The sequence below is a fragment of the Heptranchias perlo genome, unplaced genomic scaffold (assembly GCF_035084215.1).
Source record: "Heptranchias perlo isolate sHepPer1 unplaced genomic scaffold, sHepPer1.hap1 HAP1_SCAFFOLD_282, whole genome shotgun sequence".
Taxonomy (NCBI): domain Eukaryota; kingdom Metazoa; phylum Chordata; class Chondrichthyes; order Hexanchiformes; family Hexanchidae; genus Heptranchias; species Heptranchias perlo.
This window is the reverse complement of record NW_027139294.1, coordinates 339882-367814: the sequence shown is the minus strand read 5'-3', so window position 1 is coordinate 367814 and position 27933 is coordinate 339882. Positions and strand designations below refer to the sequence as shown.

The 27933-nt window shown below is 43.8% G+C and overlaps 4 non-coding genes across 4 annotated transcripts; 1 reads left to right on the top strand and 3 right to left on the bottom strand.

Annotated features, from left to right (window-relative positions):
• Positions 1–5458: 5458 nt before the first annotated feature.
• Positions 5459–5547, bottom strand: trnap-agg (transfer RNA proline (anticodon AGG)). Its single transcript is given in 2 exon segments — positions 5459–5494; positions 5512–5547. It is a non-coding gene; the product is annotated as a tRNA-Pro (tRNA).
• A 9369-nt stretch (positions 5548–14916) lies between these two features.
• On the bottom strand, positions 14917–14989 carry trnaf-gaa (transfer RNA phenylalanine (anticodon GAA)). The gene has a single exon. It is a non-coding gene; the product is annotated as a tRNA-Phe (tRNA).
• A 4945-nt stretch (positions 14990–19934) lies between these two features.
• Positions 19935–20007, bottom strand: trnaf-gaa (transfer RNA phenylalanine (anticodon GAA)). The gene has a single exon. It is a non-coding gene; the product is annotated as a tRNA-Phe (tRNA).
• Positions 20008–26533: 6526 nt separating this feature from the next.
• Positions 26534–26625, top strand: trnar-ucu (transfer RNA arginine (anticodon UCU)). Its single transcript is given in 2 exon segments — positions 26534–26570; positions 26590–26625. It is a non-coding gene; the product is annotated as a tRNA-Arg (tRNA).
• Positions 26626–27933: the final 1308 nt, after the last annotated feature.

Genomic DNA, 27933 nt, shown 5'->3' with positions numbered 1-27933 from the left:
CGTAAATCTGTGTCCTCTGATTCTCGACTCTTCCGCCAATCGGAACAGTTTCTCTTTATTTACTTTATCTAAACATGTCATGATTTTGAAAACTTCTATCAAATCTCCACTCAACCTTCTCTGCTGTAAGGAGAACAACCCCAGCTTCTCCAGTCTAACCGTACCCTAATTGTGGAATATTGTGACGTTTCCGTCACGCATCTTGAAATTTTGCAAGAGACCATTGGGCTCCCAATTAAAAGGCTCTGCCGCGGTGGAGAATCTCTCTGAGGGAAGGAAAGGCGGCCCGTTATCTCCAGTTCATATTTATTTGAGCATTGAACAAAACTTTAAACAATAGCGCCGTGAACTTTCACCGGAACACCCCGTTGGGTTTTATATCTCACGCCTGAACCGCTCGGACACGGCAGCTGCGAGCGCCTCTAATGCACGGCTGTAAATCAGAATGCGCAGGGTATTCAGAGGAGATTTGTGAGACTTTATGTTCTTTCCGACAGGTTTCCAAGTGGACACATGCAGCCGCTACCGTGCGGACGTTCCTGTCTCACTGGTAGAATTCCCCAGGTGCAGCTCACACACAGGATCAGGAATCCCACTCCTGACAGATTCACTTCTTTAAACCTTGTTTAGATTCAGTGAATTAGGATTTAATTTAATCCTCATCTGCCCGCCGCTCTGTTTTACAGGGCGCCGGATGTTGATGAATCTCATCCCCACTGCTCACATTAATAATACCTTTTGCTGCTAAATTCTGCTTAATACAAATTGTCCAGGAATTATAGAATTTCTCCTGGGGACTGGGGAACTGACTTGGGTTTGGCTCAACCCTCAAATCCACAAATTTATATCACTGTTACTGCACAGGATTAAAGGAAAGGACCGATCCAGAGATAATCAATAAAGATCAGTAATAGACACCGTCGTTGCGCATGTGATCTCAATCCTCATATTCGAATGACGCACCCATGTGCACTTTAACCTTTTTGTGTTAGGTGTTGAAATGGTGAGATGAAACGGGAGCGGGCTGATAGGCTGCTGGACGGGAGATACAGTTCAAAATACAGCAATGTAAACGGGAGGAGAGCAGTGAAAGGAAGTACAGACTGAATGAGAGTGGAGGTTTGGAAGGGCGCAGATACTCACATCTTTAAAATTCATCCTATTACAGTGTGAGAGCTGTTAGTAATTGGGGCCAACAAAAAATAATCGACAAGATCACTCCCCGTGAATCTCAATCAGTGCCGTTCGCGGTATTGATGAGGACGGGGCAGGTTATATGAGGTCAGTTATCTGCATTATTGGCGCCACAACCACGGTGCAAATCCGGGTCACGGTACCGCTTGGTTCACTCTCCGCGACACAGGCTAATAGAACGCTGCAAGAAATCAATATTTACCACATGAAAGAAAGATGTTTTGTGGATGGTGAAAGCCCGCTTACTCTTTCACATCCGAGCACTCTCATGTGTCTCTGGATGATCCAAAATTCAGACCCGCCGCTTCTTCCCGCTTTTTCTTCCTTCCACAATCATGATCCATTTCACTGAGACTTTACTGCGGCCTTACCGACTCTAACATTCACTCTCACATTCTTACGCCTTTAAGTTTGCTGTACATCGACCGCTGTTCCTCAGGGGCACATGTCCCGTTCGCACCAATGTTCATTTGTGCCTTAAAACCAGTCGATACATTTCAATCTGCGAGACTGTTCCAGAAACAAGCACTGAGAAAGCAGGACTGGCATTCGGAAGGACAGCGGTAGACTTTACCGTGAAATTTCCATGGGGTATCTTGTGACACGGGGGATGTTAACTGAAGAACTGGGTTTTGTTTCCATGGTCGTTGGCGCTTTTCCCCGAGTAGTTGATGTGCGGGAGAGACGGGCGGCGCGACATAGCTGCGAATGACGGCTGAAAGGTGCACTTTTAGCAATCTGGGCGGTGCAGTCAGGTCGGAAATATTCCGCTTGATCTTAATAGGTCTGTGGAAATGTCCGATTGAAAAGGAATGAGGAGAAATGAAAAGAGCGGCAGTGGTGAAAAGCTGTCGATTACAGGAGGTTGGCCGTGAGCGAAAGGCCCTTTGAAAGCTCGGCGCGGAGGGGATTTTGTTTGGAAACGGCAAACTTTAAAGCGCGTGGGGAAAGTGAAGTGTGAGCTTTGTCCTTGGGTCAAATTGGGAGTTTTCAGGAAAACAGCCATTGTGAAATCACAAAAATAAAAACAGAAAATGCTGAAAACACTCAGCAGGTCAGGCAGCTCCTGTGGAGAAAGAACCAGAGGGAATGTTTCAGCTCTCTGACCGTTTTCATCATAATTGAATAAGTTGCCGAATGGGAGCTGAGACGCCGAAAGGGCTGGTTTTATGCTATGTTTTTTACAGGTATGTTGGTTCGAATCCCACCGTCGCCAGAATTTGTAGCGTTGTTCATTTTGGCCTCTTCACGAAAAATCCTTCTTTCCTAATAAGTACTTTTTCGCATTGCTGACTTACACCTATTTGATCAAATCAACAAAGTCTTGATTGCCACCCAAACTGTTTCTTGCACGGAGGTGTTGGGAGTGTAAGGTGTGATCTCGGTGAAGTTTCAACCAAAGTGCACAATGGCGCCCTGGTAAACCGAATATCTCTTATGGCCAGCAGAAGATAAAAGATATGTACCATAATTATGAATTTCTTCCTTGCATCACACTAGGATTTATTATCAGGGACTGTACATCAGCAGGCCGATTTACGTCACGCTCCGGTCGCTTTGCATCTCCTCCTGCACCTTTTGGATCGGTTCACTAATTGGGAATCGGATTTAACTGCTGTGGTTCGGCACACGGTCCCACACTGCTGAACTCCCAGCCCCTTCCATCAACACTCGCTTTCTTTCACACACCGACTGGATTTCAACATGTTGCTGTTCCACCTGAAATTCATCAACGAACTCTCCGCCAAAATATCGAGTGAATCGTTCTGCCTGGTATCCTGGCAATTCCCCACACTCGCCATTACAGACTTTGGTTCTTCGAACATCGCTGCATCCAATGGCAAAAGCTGTTCTTCCACCGAAGTTGAGTTACAGCAGCTGACTGGACATTTTCAACATTCTCGATTTGGGTACATGGGAAGGTCATATTGTCCGGTCAGACTTCCTTCTCCTCAGAGTCCAGGGCTTTACATTGAGAAAGAAGAAAATAAAAGCTCTGACCCAGCTCTGACCAAAGGTCATCGACCTGAAACGTTAACTCTGTTTCTCTTACCACGTATTCTGCCTGATCTTCTGAGGATTTCCAGCATTTTCTGTTTTTTTTTCCGATTTCCAAAATCGGCAGTATTTTCAATTTGAATTAAAGGACATTCGCCATTTTGGAGATGTGACGAGGTGGCCGAGAGGTAAAGGCGATGGATTACTAATCCATTGTGCTCTGCAAGCTTGGGTTCGAAACCCATGCTTGTTGTTACTGCTTTGAAATCTGGTTTCTTTCGCTCAGTTTTTCCAGAAGTTCTGCTTTTAAGTCCCATCCTTCTCGTTGCGGCAGAGGGAAGTTTTTGCATTGTTTGTTGAAATCAGCAACAGTTCCTTCCACGAGGTGTTGGGATTGTGAGGTCGCGAAGTATCAAAGTCTGCAGTGGTGTCCTGGGAAAAACAGAAAATCTTATAGTCAACGTAAGAGGAACTTGTGTACCATAATTATGATTGATGTCCCGGGTCATTCCGTGCCTGCGTCTGTTTAAAAGGGATGTGCTGTCAGTCCCGGATCATTCCGTGCCTGCGTCTGTTTAACAGGGATGTGCTGTCAGTCCCGGATCATTCCGTGCCTGCGTCTGTTTAACAGGGATGTGCTGTCAGTCCCGGATCATTCCGTGTCTGTGTCGGTTTAACAGGGATGTGCTGTAAGTCCCGGATCATTCCGTGTCTGTGTCGGTTTAACAGGGATGTGCTGTCAGTCCCGGATCATTCCGTGTCTGTGTCTGTTTAAAAGGGATGTGCTGTCAGTCCCGGATCATTCCGTGTCTGTGTCTGTTTAAAAGGGATGTCCTGTCAGTCCCGGATCATTCCGTGTCTGTGTCGGTTTAAAAGGGATGTGCTGTCAGTCCCGGATCATTCCGTGTCTGTGTCACCCGATTTTCTCGATATCTTTTCCTTCTGAACTGAAATGACGATCCTCTCTCGAGAAGAAGGTTCACCGCCTTCTTCGGGCATGGTCGGAAAAATAACAAAAACTGATGAGACCAAGTTCATTCTGCTGGTCTTCCATTCCAATCCCCGCACTCTATCCCCCATTCAGTCCCACCCCCGCCTGGACATTATAATCTGCGATATTCAGAAGGGAATGGAGAAGCCGAATATCACGGTTATAATTTTCTTGGTTCCTCATCACTGAATAGCATCAATTGCAATGATTCAGAAGGTAATCATAGAATCAGAGAATCTAACAGCACAGAAGGAGGCCATTCGGCCGTGGTACCTGTGCCGGCTCTTTCAAAGACCTGTCCAATTAGACCCACACCCTTATTTTCCCCTGCAAATTAGTCCTCTTCAAGTACATGTTCAATTGCCTTTTGAATGATCCAATGGAATCTGCATCCAACCACCTTTCAGGAAGTGCGTTCCAGATCTTAACAAACCCTCTGTGTGAAATAAATTCTCCTCAATTCCCCTCGAGTACTTTTGCAAATATTTTAAATCTATGACCTCTGGTTACCGACCCACTTGCCAGAGGAAACATTTTCTCCCTATTTGTACTTTCAAACCCCTCATTATTTTGAATACCTCTATTAGGTCTCCCCTTAACCTTCTCTGCTGTAAAGAGAATAATCCCAGCTTCACCAATCTTTCGACATAACTGAATTCCCTCATCCATGGAATCATCCAGGTCAACCTGCTCTGAATCCTCTTCAATGACTTTTCATCCTTCCTAACGTGTGGTGCCCAGAACTGTACAATATACTCCAGCTGAGGCTTAACCACTCCATGTCATTATAATGATCTATGTACATGGATCCCGAAGTCCCTTTGGAACTCCACAGTTTCGAGCTTTTCACCATTTAGAAAGTATTCTGATCTACACTTTTTAGGTCCAAAGTGGATGACCTCACACTTGCTTAAATTGAAATCCATTTGCCAGTTTTTCCCATTCATTTATTATATTAATATCTATCTGTAATGTTATGCTTCCATCGGCACTGCTCACAATGCTGCCCATCATGGTGCCATCAGCAAACTTGGATATGTGGCTCTCTATCCCGTCATCTGATATCAATGAGACCGTCTGAACTGGGGTAAATTCACATTCAGCTTCAATCTCCACGTCATCTTGAGACATTTTATTTACTTCCCGTGTGTTGCGCTTTGGAAGATTCAGCACTCAGTCCTTTGGAGCTGAAACGTGCTCTGGATATAATTCATTTCGACCAACACCAACACCAAAAATACGTCGAAGCCAATAAAAGCAAAGCTACGCCCCCCAGGGCTCGTCCGGGAGTTGAACCCGGGACCTCTCGCATATTATTCAATGAAATCCCCTAAGCGAGAATCATACCCCTAGACCAACGAGCCGCTGCGATTGAACTTCGGCAGCCAGTGTGAAAGTTCGCTACCTCCCACTGCCGATCGGCCATCCTTTCAGACCTCTTCTGTCCATTCAATCTCGTTTTCTATTCCGGTGAACAGCAATATCAAATTGTACACTGACTATTTCCAATCAGCAATATTAATCTCCCTTTACCAAATTGGTTTCGACTCTACGACTTGAATTATCAAGTAAGACGTTTCAGAATTAGTGGCTCTGAAACTACATTGCTTGGGAGGATACTGGGAGGAGTTGATCAACAGAGGGACCTTTGGATTTCATGTCCACAGATCCCTGAAAATAGCAGGACAGGTAGATAAGGTGGTTAAGAAGTCATACAGGAACCTGTACTTTGTTAGCCGCGGCATTGAATGTGAAAGCAGGGAGGGTATGCTAGAACTGTATAAAACTCTAGTTAGGCGTACAGTTCTGGTCACCGCATTACAGGAATGATGTGATAGCACTGGAGAGAGTACAGAGGAAATTTACGACGATGTTGCCAGTACTGGGGAATTTTAATTATGAGAATAGATTGGATAGGCTGGAGTTGTTTTCTTTGGAACCGAGGAGGCTGAGGGGAGATTTAATTGAGGTGTATAAAATTATGACGGGCCCAGATAGAGTGGATCGGAAGGACCAATTTCGCTTAGCAGATAGATCAATAATCAGGGGGCATAGATTTAAGGCAATTGGTAGAAGGATTAGAGAGGAGCAGAGGAGAATTTTTTTTCACTCAGAGGGTGTTGGGGGTCTGGAACTCTCTGCCTGAAAGGGTGGGAGAGGCAGAAACCCTCATCGCATTTAAAAAGCACTTGAATATGCAATTGAAGAGCCGTAACCTCCAAGAGTCCGGCCCAAAAGCGAGAAAGTGGGAAGAGGCGAGATGTATGTTGCAGGTTAGATCAGGCTTCGCTGTTCAAGGAAGCCTGAAACGTCCATGAGGGAAAACACGGAGAGGCAAGAGACAGAGACAGGGAGAGATAGAGAGATGAATGCAAAGAAAATAAAGATTATAAATGTCAGGTTTTGCAAAAGAGCAGAAATTAAGTTACGGATTGGGAGAGATTCCTTCTTGGGTCTTCAAATCCAGCATGGGAAGATTGGACTCCCAATTAAAAGCAGCTGCCACGGTGAAATATCTCTCATTCTGGGAGAGAGGGAAATGCTGTCAATTAACTCCAATTAATCGATTTGATCATTGAAGAGATCTTTAAACAGTAGCTCTGCGAGCAGACTTCAAACCGACGTTGAAAACCGATTGGAATTTTGAGACCAACGGTTTAACCACTCAGCCATCCCAGCTGTAAACGGCATGTTCGTTCAGACTGGTTTCCAAATGGACACATGCTGCTACTCCCCATCCGAGCATTGGTTGTTCAGGGGTGGAGTTCTCACCTGCCACGCGGGAGACCTGGGTTGAATTCCCGGCCAATACATGGTCATTTTGCATTCTGCACCAATGAGAAACTTAGGAACAGGAGTGGGCCATTTAGCCCTTCGAGCCTGTTCCGCAATTCAATGAGATCACGGCTGATCTGTGACCGAACTCCATTTACCCGCCTTAGCCCCATCTCCCTTAATAACTTTGGTTAATAAAAATCTATAAATCACGGGTTTGAAATTAACAACTGAGCTCGCAACAACTGTCGTTTGTGGAAGAGAGTTCCAAACTTCAACAATCCTTTGCTTGTAGAAGTGTTTCCTAACTTTGCTCCTGAAAGTCCTGAATCTAATGTTCAGTCTATTTCCCGGAGTCCGAGACACCCCAACGAACGGAAATAGTTTCTCTCTATCTACCCTATCAGTTCCCATTAATATCTTGAACATTTCGATCAAATCAGCTCTTAATCCACTACATTCCAGGGAATACAACCCTAATTTGTGTAATCTCTCCTCGTAATTTAGCGGTTAGCGTCAAGGTATCATTCCAGTAAATCTACAGTGCACTCCTTCCACGGCCAATATATTCTTTCCAAGGTGCGGTGCCCAGAACTGAACACAGTACTCCAGCGCTGGTCTAATCAGAGCCTTGTATCGTGATAGCATAATGTCCATCCACTTGTATTCTAGTCCTCCAGATATAAAGACCAGCGTTCCATTAGCCTCTTTGATTATTTTCTGTACCTGTCCATGACATTTTAATGATCTATGTACATGGATCCCTAAGTCCATTTGGAGCTCCACAGGGGTTTCGAACTTTTCATCATTTAGATCGTATTCGGATCTCTCCTTTTTAGGTCCAAAGTGGATGACCTCACACTTGCCTAAATTGAAATCCAATTACCACAGTTTTGCCCATTCATTTATTATATTAATGTCTCTCTGTAATTTTGTGCTTCCATCTGCACTGCTCACAATGCTGCCCATCTTGGTGTCATCGCCAAACTTCGATAAATCGCTCTCTATCCCGTCATTTAATATCAATGAGACCGCCTGAATTGAGGTAAATTCACATTCAGCATCAATCTCCTCATCATCTTGAGACATTTTATTTCCTTCACGTGTGTTGCACCTTGGAAACTTCCGCACTCTGTCCTCTGGAGCATCAAACATCCTCTCGATATAATTCAATTCTACCAACAGCGACATGGAAAAGCTGTCATAAACCAATTGATGACTTTTCACTAAATATGGGGAGACAGCAGGGCTCGTCCGCGATTGGAGCCCAAGACCTTTTGACTATTCATCAATGCTATCAACTAAGCAAGAGTCAGACCCCGAGACCAACAAGCCGCTGTTGATCGAATCGTGCAGCCAGTGCAATGGTTCGCTACTTCCCAGAGCCGATCGGCCATCCTTTCAGTCCTCTTCTGTCCAGCCAATCTCTTTTTCTATTCCGGTGTACAGCAATTTCATGTTGTACACTAACTATTTCCAATCACCAATATTAGTTTCCCTTTACCAAATTTGTTTCGAGTGTACGACTTGAATTATCAAGTAAGACGTTTCAGAATTAATTGCTCTGAAACTACATTACTTGGGAGGATAGTGAGAGATGTGGATGAACAGAGGGACCTTGGAGCGCATGTTCACAGATCCCTGAAGGTAAGAGGAAAAGTAGGTAAGGTGGTTGAGAAGGCATACAAGATACATTCCTTAATTAGGCGAGGCATAGAATATGAGAGCAGGGAGGTTATGCTAGACCTGTATAAAACACTAGTTAGGTCACAGCTAGAGTACTGTGTACATTTCTGGTCACCAAACTACAGGAAAAATGTGATTGCACTGGAGAAGGTACAGAGGAGATTTACCACGATGTTTCCAGGGCTGGAGAATTTTAGTTATGAGGATAGATTGGATAGGCTGGGGTGGTTTTCTTTGGAACCGAGCAGGCTGAGGAGAGATTTAATTGAGGCGTATAAAATAATGACCGGCCGAGATAGATTGGATAGGACGGACCTACTTCCCTTAGCAGAGAGCTCAATAATCAGGGGGCATAGGTTTAATTTAATTGGTAGAAGGATTGGAGGGGAGCGCAGGAGAATTTGTTTCACCCAGAGGGAGGTGGGGGTCTGGAATTTCACTGCCTGAGAGGGTGGTAGAGGCAGAAACCCTCAACGCATTTAAAAAGAACTTGAATATGCATTTGAAGAGCCAGAACCGAAAAGACGACGGAGGAAACGCTGGAATATGGGATGAGGCGAGATGCCTGTTTTTTTCGGACGGCACAGACATGATGGGCAGAACGGCCTCCTTCTGTGGCGTAAATTTCAATGATTGTATGATTCTATGATTTGATTGCCGTCTGTCTCGGCATGGTGTTAATATACACTCTACCATAAGGATACTTTAATCAAATTGGTGATTTGTTTCACTGTGTGAGCGAAGAGACATTAATGTGGAGACATTGGCTGCAGCAGCTCGGTTGCCCCTTTACTTTTCCTACCGTCTCAATCTTTCTTTAACCTTCTCTGCTGGTGTTGCAGGTTCGATCAGGCATCGCCGTTCAAGGAAACCTGAGAAGTCCATCAGGGGACAACACAAGAGACCGAGACAGGGAGAGATAGAGAAATGCATGCAAAGAATTTATAGAATATAAATCATATAATGACAACAGCACAGAAGGAGGCTATTCGGCCCATCCTGCCCGTGCCGGTTCATTGTAAGAGCAATCCAATTAGTCCCATTCTCCCGCTCCTTCTCCGTAGCCCTGCAATTTTTCCCTTCAACTATTTATCAAATTCCTTTTTGAAAGCCACGATTGAATCTGCTTCCACCACCCTTTCAGGCAGCGCATTGCGGGTTATAAATACTCGCCGCGTAAAAAAAAGCATTTCCTCACGTCGCCTTTGGTTCTTTTACCGATCACCTTAAATCTGTGTCCTCTGGTTCTCGACCCTTCCGCCAATGGGAACAGCTTCTCTTTATTAACTTTATCTCAACCCTTCATGACTTTGAACACTTCTATCAAATCACCTCTTCACGTTCTCTGCTCTGAGGAGAACAAACCCAGCACGGGGTAAATGCGGTCAATTAGCTTCAGTTCATTTATTTGAGCATTGAACAGCTCTTTGAACGTTACTCTGACATTATGATAGCGCGGCCTCGCGGTCTAAGGTGTTCCATCAAATTTCTATGGAGGCGTGTGTTTGAATCCCACTGCTGTTAGAATTTCTGGCAAAGTTTATTTTGACCTGTTCACAGAAAACCCGATTGTAGTGCGATGGAGCAGAGGATGTGAAAGAAGATGAAAGTGAAAGTGCAGATATTAGTTTCATCACGGGGACAGGACACGTTTCCACAGGTTCGGGCCTCTCACCTTAATATTCTTTCCAGCAGAGTGGGACAGGTGATCAGAGTGACCGGGCTCCAGCGGCGCAATCGGTCAGTGCGCGGTCCTTATCTGACAGGACAGGGTCGGGAAATACCGAGGTTGTTAGTCGAGTCTCACTTTGATCAACCAATCTTTTGCCTTGTGAACATTTTGACCGCAGTTGAAGGTACAATTGGTTTGTTCCAAAATGCATCTACTTATTTGTATTGCCATGTGGTTCCTCCGGACTCCGCTTTTGCAATAGCAGATGAGATGTTTTGTGTTATTATTTTACAGGAGGGAGACTGCGGAATTGGAGCCACAAACTATGATTTTGATCCATCTGCAAATTATGGGATTTAGCATGAGCTTTAAACCAGCGCGTTAGAACGCTCAGTCACGATACTTTCCATCTTGCGATCTTCTGGAGCTACTATTACAGCAATAGAATTACTGCAAGCAAGAATTCTACCCTCAAGCACCAATGCTCGCACGGCAGCCGGATGCTTGTGTCCAGTTGGAAACCTGTCTGAGGGAACATGCAGTCTGACAGAGCTAGAAGTCCAGGAGATTGACTTTTGTGTTGAGCAGATGATGAGCCTCCTTCTTGAGAGTGTTTCACCAATCCAGCTCAGAGTGGATTAAGCATTATAAATTCGGGGGGAGTGGAGCCACTTGTGTAAGATGAAGTGTGGGGGATTATTTCCCTTCCTTGACAAACATTAATGATCTTGTTGCTGTTTTGCTACAAAATTTTACTTTCGAGCACCGAAATCGCTAGTTTTAACAGCAGGTCAACATCAAAAGGCGTGGGGAAAATAAGGGCTCGTCCGGGATCTCTCGCATATTTCAATCAGCAAACCCGAAGCGAGAATCAGTCCCCGTAGACCAACGAGCCCGCTGAATAAATAGCACCAAGTAGCGACACGCGAGGGAGAGTTTCTGAGCATCAGCGCCCACTTTCCCCAAATCTCCCTTAAAGTACAGTAAATAAAAATGTGTCCGAACATGAGTGAAAAGTTATAAAGGTCATTTCTTCTGTGTTGGGTTTTGTTTAGGGTTCCAGATGCTGTTAAAGGTCATTGGGGACGGTTACTGAATTAACCGGTATAAGGGTGCAGATCCTCCGGTGTAAGGGTGCAGATGCTCCTGTGTAAAGGTGCAGAAACTCCGGTATAAGGATGCAGATGCTCCAGTATAAGGGTGCAGATACTCCGGTATAAGGGTGCAGATACTCCGGTGTAAGGGTGCAGATACTCCGGTATAAGGATGCAGATACTCCGGTATAAGGGTGCAGATGCTCCTGTGTAAAGGTGCAGATACTCCGGTATAAGGATGCAGATACTCCGGTATAAGGGTGCAGATACTCCGGTATAAGGATGCAGATACTCCGGTATAAGGATGCAGATACTCCGGTATAAGGGTGCAGATACTCCGGTATAAGGATGCAGATACTCCGGTATAAGGATGCAGATACTCCGGTATAAGGGTGCAGATACTCCGGTATAAGGGTGCAGATACTCCGGTGTAAAGGTGCAGGTACTCCGGTATAAGGATGCAGATACTCCGGTATAAGGGTGCAGATGCTTGGATTTAAGGGTGCAGATAAATGGATGTAATGATTTGTTGCCCCGACTGAAATGCGGCTTAGAACTGTTGTTATTATCCGAGGCAGTGCTGCAGGATCCTTTAATGATCTCTTCCAAAAATAACTGAAACCCTTCGGAATGTGAATACAATTAGCGTTTCCAAAATAAAGGGAGTGACATTCATTGTGGAAACAGTCTGATGTCACTCACTGCAGAAATATCCATGTCAGATTGAAGCGGCTCTCCTGCAACCTTCAGACCTTGTCTGTCAAGACGAATTCTGATTTCCGTGCATCCAATCACAGATTAAATGGTAGAAGATCGGCCGTCCTCAGCTGGCCATCTGAACCGTGCACTTTTTTTTGCAGCCAAAACACACATGAGAAACCAGGACATGCGAGACCATGAATCTTAAAGTAAAACATTTCCCTATCGTCCCTGGGTGGGCTCAAAACCATCAACTTTCCCGTTTTCTAGCCGAACGCGCTAACTGATTGCGCTACAGATACATAATTAAGCGATTGATTTAACTAGCTAAAAATTTAGGTTGCAGCGACCAAGACAACATCTCTCAACTATCAGTTTGTTTATGGTGAATCTGGGTTATTCCCATTTCAAGGCCAATCTCTCCTCCGTGAGGTGCAGTGCCCAGAGCGGAACAGAGTCCACTAAATGGGTTTTATTCAGAACTCTGTACAGCTGCAACATAACTTTCACCCCTTTGTGTTCCATTCGCCTTTTCACGTTTTTTGTACCCGTGAACTAGATTTTCGTGATTTGGGCCCCCAAATATTTCTGCTCATTTACAGTTCCCAGCTTCTCACCATTTATAAAAAAAAACTCTGATCGACCTTTTCTAGGCCCAAAGCGGCTGGCCTCACACTTTCCCACATTGAATTCCATCTGCCACAGTATTGAAAGGTAATGAACTGAAACCCTTCGGAATGTGAATACAATGTTATATTTCCAAAATAAAGGGAGTGACATTCATTGTGGAAACAGTCTGGTGTCACTCACTGCAGAAATGTCCATGTCAGAGTGAAGCGGCTCTCCTGCAACCTTCGGACCTTGTCTGTCAAGAAGAATTCTGATTTCCGTGAAGCCAATCTCAGGTTAAATGGTGGAATATCGGCCGTGCTCAGCTGGCCATATAAACCATGCACTTTCAAAGCAGCCAAAACACACATTCGAAACCAGAAAAAGCAAGACAGTGAACCTTGAGGTAAAAGTTGCCCGTAAGTCCCTGGGTGGGCTCGAATCACCAACCTTACAGTTAACAGCCGAACTCGCGAACCGATTGCGCCACAGAGACACAGAGAGGCTGTTATTGAACCATTATTTCAACCAACTAAAAATTCAGGTTGCAGCGATCAAGAAACATATCTCCACCATCAGCTTAATTTTCCAAAATAAAGGGTGTGAAGTTTGCACGAGTGAAAATCTGTGCTGTATTATTTCTGAACATTAAACTCACCTTGCCATTAAACACCTGTATGGTGGAAGACTCGGTCCCCTCGTGGTGGAGTCGATTTCAGCGCGGTGATACTGGGACAGAGTAAAGTTTAGTTCATGCGATTGCCAAGTGGGGAGAGGGTGGATTTGGAACTCCTGTGCGGCTGCACTGCGAGTTGTCCAGATCTACTTGGAGCGATATTCACTTCAATTCATCACTGACAGGAACAGTTTGATTCCACGTTTATTTTCTCTGGTGCTTGGTGAGATTTCAAAAGTTGAAAACGATCCGTGCTGAACCCAATCTCGCCAGTTCCACACTGACAGACACAAGGCGGTCACACTCTGGTTCATTTGGACGAAAACTGAGAGCGATTTCACCGTCGAATGCAAAGGCGAACAAAACTCATTCAAAGAAAGTGCAGGTCATTGAGGTGCCTTTAAAGTCCTGATTGTTTGCACTGAAATTCTTCCCAAAGCGTTTGAGATTCAGGTGGAGCGATTTGGGGATTCGTATCTCTCTTTGCAAAAGTTTCATCCGCAGTTCAAGATCAAAAGTCGAGGGCAGAATGAGACGCCTTCCTGACATTTGGGAACGAGGGAAGCAGACTTTAGAACAAGGTTCTGTTTATTGTGAAAAAGCAGCTAAAACATTCATTCCGGAACGATCCAGAATCCGATCAGCTCGAAAAGCAACGGTTACCCCGTGATTTGAACACTCAGCCTTCTGGTGGCGGAATAAATAATGTAGATAGAAGCAGGAAGTTGAAAAGTGGGAATTGATAAATTAAGTGAGTGGGTAAAACTGCGGCAAATAGAGTTCAATGTGGGGGAGAGCGAGGTCATCCACTTTAAATCTAAGATCAATCAGTGTATTTTCTAAATGGTGATAAACTAGGAACTGTGCAGGAGCAGAGAGATTTAGGGGTCCACAGACAGAAACCGCTACCAACCAGCGCACAGGTACAAAAATTAATTAAACAGCCGAATGTGCGGTTCGGACAGCCGGTTAGTTCATTTGCATCGAGTTTACCGTAATATCATGATCACGGATTCGATTCTTGTAATTTACTTTATTTATATCGGGTTTTTGCAACTTTTAAATCCAAGCTTTACAAACAGGTCCACAGACAAATTCACGGGGACAGTTTATTGAATAACATCCATTGTAACTTTACCCCTGGGCCGGAGAAACACGTCTTTCTTTTCATTTGTCTTTTTCCGGTTTGCAGATAAACGTTTAACTCGCGGCCTGTTCCCATTAATGATCATCAGCAGCAACAGACAGACAGAGCGGGTCTGACCGCCCCGAGATGGGGAAAAGGCATCAGTTTAGGACAAATGCATCAAATCAAATAGTCACCCGGCACCGAGAGAGACAAAACCAAGAGAAAAAGGCAGAAGGTAACAGAGAAATAAAAACCAAATACAGACGATATAAATATTTCCCATCCTTGATGTCTCTCTATTCAATCCCCAATCCTTCAGTGGCGGGGATCAAATTTCACTGTAAATAAATGTGAGAATCGACCCAAAGAAGAAGAAACTAAACAACCAAAAACTGCCGAAACTCGGGATTGAACCAAGGACCTTTAGATCTTCAGTCTAACGCTCTCCCAACTGAGCTATTTCGGCTCCACATCTAATGCTTACTTTGTGTCATTGTCGTGGAAGAAAATATAACCCCAGGAGGAATTGCCCCTCCTGTTCATTCCACAATTCAGATAAAAACATCGCACTCATATATACACACCCACAGTTCATATAAAAACATCGCACTCATATATACACACCCACAGTTCATATATAAACATCGCACTCATATATACACACCCACAGTTCATATATAAACATCACACTCATATTTACACACCCACAGTTCATATAAAAACATCGCACTCATATACACACACCCACAGTTCATATATAAACATCGCACTCATATATACACACCCACAGTTCAATATAAACATCGCACTCATATATACACACCCACAGTTCATATATAAATGTCGCACTCATATATACACCCACAGTTCATATATAAACATCACACTCATATATAAACATCACACTCATGTATACACACCCACAGTTCATATATAAACATCGCACTGATATATACACACCCACAGTTCATATATAAACATCACACTCATATATAAACATCACACTCATCGAAACACACCCACAGTTCAATATAAACATCACACTCATATATACACACCCACAGTTCATATATAAACATCACACTCATATATACACACCCACAGTTCATATATAAACATCGCACTCATATATACACACCCACAGTTCATATATAAACATCACACTCATATATACACACCCACAGTTCATATATAATCATCGCACTCATATACACACACCCACAGTTCATATATAAACATCGCACTCATATATACACACCCACAGTTCATATATAAACATCACACTCATATATAAACATCACACTCATATATACACTCCCACAGTTCATATATAAACATCACACTCATGTATACACACCCACAGTTCATATATGAACATCACACTCATATATACACACCCACAGTTCATATATAAACATCGCACTCATATATACACACCCACAGTTCATATATAAACATCGCACTCATATATACACACCCACAGTTCAATATAAACATCGCACTCATATATACACACCCACAGTTCATATATAAACATCGCACTCACACATAAACTCCCAAAGTTTATAAATCAGCAGCGCACTCATAGATCCACACCCAGTTTGTAGGAGGAAGATTGGTACCGACCGCCGATAGAGCTCTCAGAGTGGGATAGGCGGAAGCAACAGCGACCGAACAAACTCTGGATCTCATCCTGAACACAGACCGGTAGATTCACCTGTGAAGTTACACCGCACTTTGATATCAGAGACGGCAATGGGTTCTGAGAAGGCATCAGGGCGTCTAATGGCTTCTTAGTGGCGATGCGTTGGGACAAGGGCATCTCAGAGAGGGGAAGGGGCAGTCAGAGGGCATCAGAGAGTGTAACGGGGCTCAGAGAGGGGAAGGGGCAGTCAGAGGGCATCAGAGAGTGTAACGGGGCTCAGAGAAAGGAAGGGGCAGTCAGAGGGTTTCAGAGAGTGTAACGGGGCTCAGAGAGGGGTAGGGGCAGTCATAGGGTATCAGAAAGTATATTGAGATCTCGCAGAGGGGAAGGACTGCCAGAGGGTATCAGAGAGTGTAAGGGCGCTCAGGGCGTATCAGTGGGTGAGGGGCACTCAGCGGGTATCAGAGGGTGTAAAGGACGCTGACAAAGTTCAAAGAGGATAATGGACTCTCTGAGGGTATCAGAGAAGATGAGGAGCTCCGGGAGAATCAAAGAGGTTAAGGTGGGCTCAGGAGGTATCAGAGAGGCGAATGGATCCAGAGTTGGCGTCTTCTAAATATTACACTTCCTAACCATCAACATTTTTAATAACAGCAAAAATGAATCCTATTGAAACGGTATCTGCCGTGTACCATGTGGAGGGAATGAGAAGATAGAATCGGGAGGGACTGGATATTTGGCAACGCTCACGGTTTCCTTTCACACAGCTCAGGGTTGTGTCTGTTTATATAACTGGATTTCTTGAACTGGAGATAAGAGGTTGCAATTTGAACCTTTCATCACCCACTGTGAAAAATAGAACACAAAACGCCCAATGTGTGGTTTAAACCCACGACCCTGAGATTAGGAATTTCGTGCTTTACCGACTGAGCTAGCCGGGCCAGCGGCAGGGCTCCTTCCCATCCGATTATTGCAGAGAGGCTGGTGGTGACGTTGCTGTCGGGGTTCAGTTTGTCCGACAATCCCAAGGTGGCTGAATCTGAACACCCGCTTTTCATTCTGGAGTCAGGAGAGGAACATCGGGACAGGAGAAGACCATTCAGCCCTTCGAATCTGCTGCCCCATTCAATTAAATCATGAGGTGATCTGTAACTCATCTCTGTTTCCCCGCCTTGGACTCATATCCCTTGGTAACCGAACCGGAAAAAGATCTATCAATATCAGATTTGAAAATTTGAATTGAGCCTCAATCCACATCCTTTGGGATGAGAGAGTTCCAGCTTTCGGCCGTATTTTGTTTGCTGAAGTGATTCCTGATTTCTTGCCTGATTGGTCCAGCTCCAATTTCATTTTGGATTCGGCCAACAGAGAGAGAGAAAAAGGCCGCCTTAACCGGAGATTGATCCTTTAATGATCTCTCACAAATCAACTGAAACCAGTCGGAATGTGAATATCATTTCACTTTTCCAAAATAAAGGGAGTGTCATTCATTGTGTCAACAGTCTGGAGTCACTCACTGCAGAAATATCCATGTCAGAGTGAATGAGCTCGCCTGCAACCTTATCTGTCAAGAAGTATTCCGATTTCTTCAAGCCAATCTCAGTTTTTTTGGATATTTTTCAGACGCCTGCTATCCGACAGCAGATTAAATGGTGGAAAATCAGACGCACTCAGCTGGCAATGTTGACGTTACATTTTGTTGCAGACAAGACACACATTCAAACCCTGGGAATGCGAGACAATGAAGGTTAAGGTAAAAGGTCCGCTGGTGTCCCCGGGTAAGCTCGAATCATCAACCTTTCAGTTCATAGCCGAACGCGCTAATGAATTGCACTACAGAGATACGATTTTGCTCTTGCTGAAGGACTAATTCACCGAGCTAAAGCTTCAGGTTGCAGCGATCAATATAACATCGTTCGACTATCAGTTAACTTTTCCAAAATAAAGGGTGTGACTCTTGTACGAATGAAGATCTGTGCTGTATTATTTCTGAATATTAAACTCACCTTGCCATTAAACACCTGTATTTTGGAAGACTCGGTCCCCTCGTGGGCGAGAGGATTGATTTTTTGAGCTGTGATTCCCCATTCTATATTCCAGTAATATTCAGGTTTGCTGAAAATGAGATGAGATGAAATGAGCAGGTCCAACGAGCAGGTCTGTGACACTACACGGTGTCTACAAAGTTGTCTCTTGTACTTACAGTGATGCGGACGGCAGTTTTCACTCTTAAACCAGGAACTATGATGTTAAAAAAATTGTGTTCGAGAAATACTTGATTTCAGCGCGGTGACACTGGGCCAGAGTAAAGTTCAGTTAATGCGATTGCCGAGTGGGGAGAGGGTGGATTTGGAACTCCTGTGTGGCTGCGCTGCGCATTGTCCAGATCTGCTTGGAGCGATATTCACTTCAATTCATCACTGACAGGGACAGTTTGATTCTCAGTTTCTTTTCTCTGGTGCTTGGTGAGATTTCAAAAATAAAGGCGACCCGTGCTCACCCCAAACTCGTCACTTACACGCTGACAGATACAAGGCCGTCACACTCTTCACCAGTGAGATGAAAGCGGAGAGCGATTTCACGGTCGAATACAATGGCGAACAAAACTCATTCAATGAAAGTGCAGGTCATTGAGGGGCCTTCAAAGTCCTGATTATTTGAACTGAACTTCTTCCCAAAGCGTTTCAGATTCAGGTGGAGCGATTTGGGGACATCTTTTCCCTCTTTGCAAAAGTTCCAACCGCAGTTCAAAATCAAAAGTCGAGGGCAGAATGAGACGCCTTCCTGACATTTGAGAACTCGGGAATCAGACTTTAGAGCAAGGTTCTGTTTATTGAGAAAAAGCAAATAAAACATTCATTCCGGAACGATCCAGAATCCGATCAGCTCGAAAAACAACGGTTACTCCGTGATTTGGACACGCAGCCTTCTGGTGGCGGAATAAATAATGTGGATAGAAGCAGGAAGTTGAAAAGTGGGAATTGATCGATTCAGTGAGTGGGTAAAACTGCGGCAAATAGAGTTCAATGTGAGGGAGAGCGAGGTCATCCACTTTAAATCTAAGATCAATCAGTGTATTTTCTAAATGGTGAGAAGCTCGGAACTGTGGAGGAGCAGAGAGATTTAGGGGTCCATGTACAGAAACCGCTACCAACCAGCGTACAGGTACAAAAAATAAGTGAACAGCCGAATGTGCGGTTAGTACGGCCGGTTAGCTTATTTGCACAGAGTGTACCGTAATGTCATGATCACGGATTCGATTCTTGTAATTTACTTTATTTATTTCGGGTTTTTGTAACTTTTAATATCGAAGCTTTACAAACAGGTCCACAGACAAATTCACGGGGACAGTTTATTGAATAACATCCATTGTAACTTTACCCCTGGGCCGGAGAAACACGTCTTTCTTTTTATTTGTCTTTCTCCGGTTTGCAGATAAACGTTTAACTCGCGGCCTGTTCCCATGAATGATCATCAGCAGCAACAGACAGACAGAGCGGGTCTGACCGCCCCGAGATGGGGAAAAGGCATCACTTTCGAATAAAATGCATCAAATCAAATAGTCACCCGGCACCGAGAGAGACAAAACCAAGAGAAAAAGGCAGAAGGTAACAGAGAAATAAAAACCAAATACAGACGATATAAATATTTCCCATCCTTGATGTCTCTCTATTCAATCCCCAATCCTTCAGTGGCGGGGATCAAATTTCACTGTCAATAAATGCGGGAATCGAAGCGAGGAAGAAGAAACTAAACAACCAAAAACTGCCGAAACTCGGGATTGAACCAAGGACCTTTAAATCTTCAGTCTAACGCTCTCCCAACTGAGCTATTTCAACCCCACGTCAACGTTTCTCTTTATGTCATTGTCTTCAAAAAAATATAACCCCAGGAGGCATTGCCTCTCCTGTTCATTCCGCAATTCAAATAAAAACATCACACTCATATATACACACCAACATTTCATATATAAACATCGCACTCATATATACACACACACAGTTCATATATAAACATCACACTCATATATACACACCCTCAGTTCATATATAAACATCACACTCATAGATACACACCAACATTTCATATATAAACATCGCACTCATATATACACACCAACATTTCATATATAAACATCGCACTCATATATACACACCCTCAGTTCATATATAAACATCACACTCATATATACACACCAACATTTCATATATAAACATCGCACTCATATATACACACCCACAGTTCATATATAAACATCACACTCATATATACACACCCACAGTTCATATATAAACATCGCACTCATATATACACTCCCACAATTCATATATAAACTTAAAACTCATGTATAGACACCCACAGTTCATATATAAACATCACACATATATACACACCCACAGTTCATATATAAACATCGCACTCATATATACACTCCCACAGTTCATATATAAACTTAAAACTCATGTATAGACACCCACAGTTCATATATAAACATCACTCATATATACACACCCACAGTTCACATGTGAACATCACACTCATATCTACACTCCCACACTTTATAAAACAACAGCGCACTCCTACAGCACACCCACTTGATATCGACCCAAAGTCCTGTTTATTGGTCTCACTAAAGTCTGAACACTGAAAGTTTAACTGTTTTCCAGATACTTTCCGCCCTGCTTTGTATTTTCAAAGTTCAATTTGCTGAAGTCCGGCAAAGGGGGCGCGATATCGGTCCTGCCGGTGAATGCTGCTTCTACGGATGTGTCGGTGTCCAGGAGCTGGCGGGGATTGGAAAGCTCTTGTGTCACACGAAGTGTCTGAAAGGCCCGGATAAACATGAAGGTTATCAGTGCGGTGCCCACACCTCGTGCTGTAATGTTAGCGAGCCGGACATCAACTTAAAAGGCGGCTTGTTGTAAACACGTTGTGGTCACAGTTTCTTTTTGTACATCACTGAACCTAAAACATTCAAAATACAATGTTTTCTTTGCTGCTTCACAATAAACAATATCTTATTATAAAGTTTCGCTCATTGGTTCCTCAGTGTCAGAGGGAGAATTGTCTAAAACTCCTCATTTATTTCATTGTTCATTCAGAATCAGACCACGGATTGACACAGAGACATAAACACAGCGAGAGATACAGAGTATCGGTAAACACAGCAAGAGATACAGAGTATCGGTAAACACAGGGAGAGATACAGAGTATCGGTGAACACAGCGAGAGATACAGAGTATCGGTAAACACAGCGAGAGATACAGAGTATCGGTAAACACAGCGAGAGATACAGAGTATCGGTAAACACAGCGAGAGATACAGAGTATCGGTAAACACAGCGAGAGATACAGAGTATCGGTAAACACAGCGGGAGATACAGAGTATCGGTAAACACACAGAGAGATACAGAGTATCGGTAAACACAGCGGGAGATACAGAGTATCGGTAAACACAGCGAGAGATACAGAGTATCGGTAAACACAGGGAGAGATACAGAGTATCGGTAAACACACAGAGAGATACAGAGTATCGGTAAACACACAGAGAGATACAGAGTATCGGTAAACACAACGAGAGATACAGAGTATCGCTGAACACATCGAGAGATACAGAGTATCGGTAAACACACAGAGAGATACAGAGTATCGGTAAACACAGCGAGAGATACAGAGTATCGGTAAACACAGCGAGAGATACAGAGTATCGGTCAACACAGCGAGAGATACAGAGTATCGGTAATCACAGCGAGAGATACAGAGTATCGGTGAACACATCGAGAGATACAGAGTATCGGTGAACACATCGAGAGATACAGAGTATCGGTGAACACATCGAGAGATACAGAGTATCGGTAAACACAGCGAGAGATACAGAGTATCGGTGAACACATCGAGAGATACAGAGTATCGGTAAGCACAGCAAGAGATGCAGAGTATTGGTAAACACAGCGAGAGATACAGAGTATCGGTAAACACAGCGAGAGATACAGAGTATCGGTAAGCACAGCAAGAGATGCAGAGTATTGGTAAACACAGCGAGAGATACAGAGTATCGGTAAACACAGCGAGAGATACAGAGTATAGGTAAACACAGCGAGAGATACAGAGTATCGGTAAACACAGCGAGAGATACAGAGTATCGATAAACACAGCGGGAGATACAGAGTATCGGTAAACACAGCGAGAGATACAGAGTATCGGTAAACACAGCGAGAGATACAAAGTATAGGTAAACACAGCGAGAGATACAGAGTATCGGTAAACACAACGAGAGATACAGAGTATCGGTAAACACAGCGAGAGATACAGAGTATAGGTAAACACAGCGAGAGATACAGAGTATCGGTAAACACAGCGAGAGATACAGAGTATAGGTAAACACAGCGAGAGATACTGAGTATCGGTAAACACAGCGAGAGATACAGAGTATAGGTAAACACAGCGAGAGATACAGAGTATCGGTAAACACAGCGAAATAGACAAGAGAAATGGGAAAATACAAACTGTCTCAAACACTATCAGACAGTTACAGGTCGATGCTCGGTATCAGTCAGAGGAGCTGGGGCCTTTGCAACTTAATTTGTCTCCTTGGCGAAGCTGGGCAAATTGCCTTTTCCGTAACAAGAGTTCATCGGTTCGATTCCCAGCGGTGCCTTTTTATTTTCTGTGATATTTACCTCATTTGTGAATTAAACGACAAAATAACACAGGGCGGTATTTGTATTAATTCCGGAGCCAACAAGGAAAGTGCTGCAGAACTGCAATGCGGAAGTGCTTGTTCTTTGTACAGACGGACCTCTCACTGAAGTCGCAAGCACTTCGAGCTTGACAAATCATTGAATCGTTGGAGCAGAGAAGGAGGTCATTCGGCCCGTCGAGTCTGTACCGGCTCTTTGTAAGAATATTCCAGTTAGTCCCATTCCTTCGCTCTTTTCCCACAGCCCTCCAATTTTTTTTCCCTTCTCCTATTTATCCAATTCCCTTTTGAAAGCCACGATTGAATCTGTTTCCACCACCCTTTCAGGCAGCGCATTCCAGATCAGAACTTCTCGCTGCCTATTTTTTTTCTCATGTCGCCTTTTGTTCTTTTGCCAATCACCTTAAATCTATGTCCCCTGGTTCTCGAGCCTTCCGCCAATGGGAGCAGTTTCTCCGTATTTACTTTATCTAAACCCGTCATGATTTTGAACACTTCCATCAAATCTCCTCTCAACCTTCTCAGTTCTAAGGACAACAACCCCAGCTTCTCCAGTCTATTCGCAGAACTGAAGTCCCTCATCCCTGGAACCATTTCTGCACCCTCTTTTCAATTTTCACCCCATCCAATATCTGAACTACCTCCCTTTTTACTGTGACTTTGGCAGCATCTTCTTCCTTGGTAGAGACAGATGCCAAGTACTCATTTACTGCCTCAGTCATGCCCTCTGCCGCCATGCGTAGATCTCCTTTTTGGTCCCTAATCGGCCCCACCCCTCCTCTTATTCCCATTTCTCTATTTAAATGCCTACAGAAGACTTTTGGATTACCTCTTCTGTTGACCGCCAATCTATGTGCATATTCTCTCTTTAGCCCCCTTATTTACTTTTCCACGTTACTTCCAAATTCAGCCAGGTTCTCACTTGTATTGTCAAACTGACATCTGTCATAAACCCCCTTTATCTGCTTCATTTAACCCCCTATCTCTTTCATCATCCAGAGAGCTCTGGCTTTAGTTGCCCTGCCTTCCCCCCTCCTGGGAATCTACCTAGACTGTACCCGAAACATCTCCTCTTTAAAGGCCACCCATTGTTCGATTACATTTTAGCCTGCTAATCTTTGATTTCAATTTACACGGGCCAGGTACGTTCTCAACCCACTTGAATTGGCCCTCCTCCTATCAAGTATTTTACTCAAAATAGCTCCTTCTCCTTTTCCATAACTAATCTAAATCTTATGATACTATGATCACCGTTCCCTAAATATTCCCCCAGTGACACTTGCTCCACTTGATCCACCTCATTCCCCAGAACCAGATCCTCCAATGCCTCCTTCCTCGTATCATTATGTGTGAATATTAACACTTGTGACATATTTGTATATTCGTTACATTTAATGTAAGATGTTTGATCTGCGAATGTGTCCAAAACACGTTTTGAGGATACTGCTCCACAGGGCGTATTTTACAAACTTCTTTACCTACAACCAGCAACCAATCTCCATTAAAGGTTGTGAAGTGAAGCTGGTTTCAGAGCAGTTTTCGGCGTTCAGCTTTTCTCCACAATGTGCAATTAGTAGAAACTCATTCAGAGCACATCTTAGAATCAATGAGAATGTCAGGCACAGGATAGTTGGGATGGAACCGTCTCTTATAATAATTACAAAGTGTAATAAATTACAAAGTGAAACAGCCAATCCAATCTCTCAGTCTCTCTGTCACTTTCTCGGTGAGTGAACGTAAACCAGCAGAAGAAGCGAAAACAAAGAACTGAGCAGTTTTGTTTGTTTCCTTTTACTTCGGGCGAGGACAGTTGAAGAGAATGATTTCTGTTTCCTGCTGGACAATTAACTGGAATGAGCAGTGTATCTGGTTCCCATGGTACCCAGTGAAACATACACGTTTATATCTCCCATTTACACTGATACCTTCCTTCCTCACTAATTATAGGAAACTTTTGGTCAGGTTCAATCACATTTCAGAAGTCCAGAAGCGCAAAGCAAGGTCGACACCTCATGGTGACGTAACCTACAGGCGAGGGAGGTTTGCAGGTTTACCTGGAGCTGTAAATATATAAACTCCTTCCAATGTACAAACTCCCCTCACCAACAGTAATTCAATTCGAACTGATCTGAGACTTTGGTCATTTATGGTGATTATACTTTGTGGAGTTAAAGCAGCAGTAAATCCGTTGTGTGTTATATACATAGCCGTTCAGTCAATATAAAACATTGTCATCCGACCCACCATGTGCAATGCCACAGGGGGTATGTTAGGTTACGGACAGTTCCGCCTCCAGCAGTTGTTCTCTCGGTCACACATCCGGCATCACCTCTCGGTCTCACACTTCAGAGTCACGCCTGAATATAAACACATTTCTGTTTCAGACTTTAACCTGGAGGTCAACAAATCACAAGTCAAGAGGTAGGGAACAAACAAATCAAATATTTAAGAACGTAAACAGATAGAACATTCACCAGAAATGACGGAGAAAAAATGAAGCAAACGGATCAAGATGAACAATTAACAAAAGGTAACAATTAAAGAAAGGAGAAGGGGAACTGATCATATCGCCCCAAATAGTTTTTGAAAAATCCTTTTGGTTTTTATCTTAGTTTCTCCGTTAAGTTGGGGACGAACATCTAGAAATATTTTTTGTGCCATCATAAAGACAATTAGAATACAACTTTCACAAAGTAGGCCTTAATCTTACTTATACGATAGCGTGTTATGTGTTTGTAAAATCTACAATTTTTTTACCATTCTTTAAGTTTAGAGGGATGCTCTGAATATATGTTCCACATTGAAACGTAAGTGGATTAATAAAATAAAATGTGGAAGTTTTTTTATGAACATGAAGAGCTGCTTTTCCATGTTGGATATCGCGATATATTTATTTATGCAACTGTCATTTGTGAAATGATGGAATGTATTTATTTCTATATCTGTACCAGTAAGGAAATCTCCATTGGATCATTTCCAGGAACCAGTCAAGAACTTAAATTAGTTTGTCAAACCCAAAACACCCGTTGGGATTTGCTGATTGAAAATTTGAATGGAAATCGAGACCATCACAAAGTATTGGAACAAATATACCCGCTGAGGTTTCGGGGTTGTTACTGATTTATTTCTATCACTGAGTAACCTATTTTAAACAGGGTGAAGGTACAAATCTAATGATAAGGGTCTGGGTTGGAGAAGGAACAGATGAAAGTATCAAATTTAATTGCACTGATTCCACAAACACTGCACACCACATCCCTTAAACATTGTTAACTGTTTCTGCATAAAACTGGAGAGGGTGTAAACAGAAAATAACAGAAAAAAAAGCTCATTAATGTATCAAATTTAATTTTGATATTGTTGCACAAACACTGAACATCCCATCGGTAAAACACTGTCCCGATCTAAAATCAGTCGGCAGGACCCTGAGCCACAGTGAAAATGCTGTGATTTCAACCTGGTTCAAAACACGCAACCTTCTGATGTGGAGTCAGACGCGACTGTTCTTGCACCAGGCCCACAACAAGCGGCTGGAGCCGGATCCATTGGAGGGCGATCGGTGCAGACTGCCGCCCCGGCTCTCGGAATGTGAGAGGCGGAAGCAGGAGCAGCCTGACCGCCTCAACCACAGCACAGGACCCCCGCTCTCCTTCAAACTCGATAACTGACTCTGTGGCGCAATGGATAGCGTGTTGGACTTCTACTTCGTGGTTGGAGGAGACATTTAAAGGTTGTGGGTTCGAGTCCCACCAGAGTTGGATTTTAGCTCAGGGAGCTGGGAAGTGAAATTTTGCAGCAAAACCGCAACAGGGTCATGAATGTCCGTCAAGGATGTGAAACTGCCCCCGACACTTCATCTTACACAAGTGGCTCCAGTCACACCCGGATTTATGATTCTAAATCCACTCTGAGCTGGATTGGAGAAACTCTCTCAAGGAGGAGACTCAACATCTGCTCAGACCGAAAGTCAATCTGCTGGACTTCCGGCTCTGTCAGACTGAATGTTCCTTCAGACAGGTTTCTCACTGGACACATGCATCCTGCTGCCGTGTGAGCATTGGTGCTGGAGGGGGAGAATTCTTGCTTGTAGTAATTCTATTCCTGTAAAACTAGCTCCTGAAGTGTAAGATGGAAAGTATCCTGGCTGAGCGGTCGAAGGCGCTGGTTTAAAGCTCCAGTTAAATCCCACGATTTGTAGATGGATCAAAATCATAGTTTGTGTCTCCAAAACCACAGCCTCCCTCCTGTAAACAAGTAATACTGAACATCTCATCTGCTATTGCAACAGCGCAGTCCGGAGGAACCAGATGGCAATTCAAATAAGTAGATGCATTTTGGAACAAACCAAATGTACCTTCAACTCCGGTCGAAATGTTCATAAGAAAAAGGATTGTTTGATCTCGGTGAGACTCGAATGAACAACCTCGGTATTTCCCGACCCTGTTCTGTCAGATAAGGACCGCGCACTGACCGATTGCGCCGCTGGAGCCCGGTCACTCTGATCACCTGTCCCACTCTGCTGGAAAGAATCTTAAGGTGAGAGACCCGAACCTGTGGAAACGTGTCCAGTCACTGTGATGAAACTAATATCTGCACTTCCACTTTCAGCTTCTTTCACATCCTCTGCTCCATCGCACGACAATCGGGTTTTCTGCGAACAGGTCAAAATGAACATTGCCAGAAATTCTATCAGTAGTGAGATTTGAACCGAGCGCCCACGCAGTGATTGGATTTATTGTCTTAAAGCAGTGAGCTCCGTTTGTACAACGCCTCGCCAGTCTTTCACACTTTGTTTAATGCCCAAATAAATAAATTGGAGCTAATTGACCGCATTTACGCCACGCTGGGGTTGTTCTCCTCAGAGCAGAGAAGGTTCAGAGGAGATTTGATCGAAGTGTTCAAAGTCATGAAGGGTTCAGATAAAGTTAATAAAGAGAAGCTGTTCCCATTGGCGGAAGTGTCGAGAACCAGAGGACACAGATTTGAGGTGATTGCAAAAGAACCAAAGGCGACATGAGGAAAATCTTTTTTACGCAGCGAATGGTTATGATCTGGAATGTGCTGCC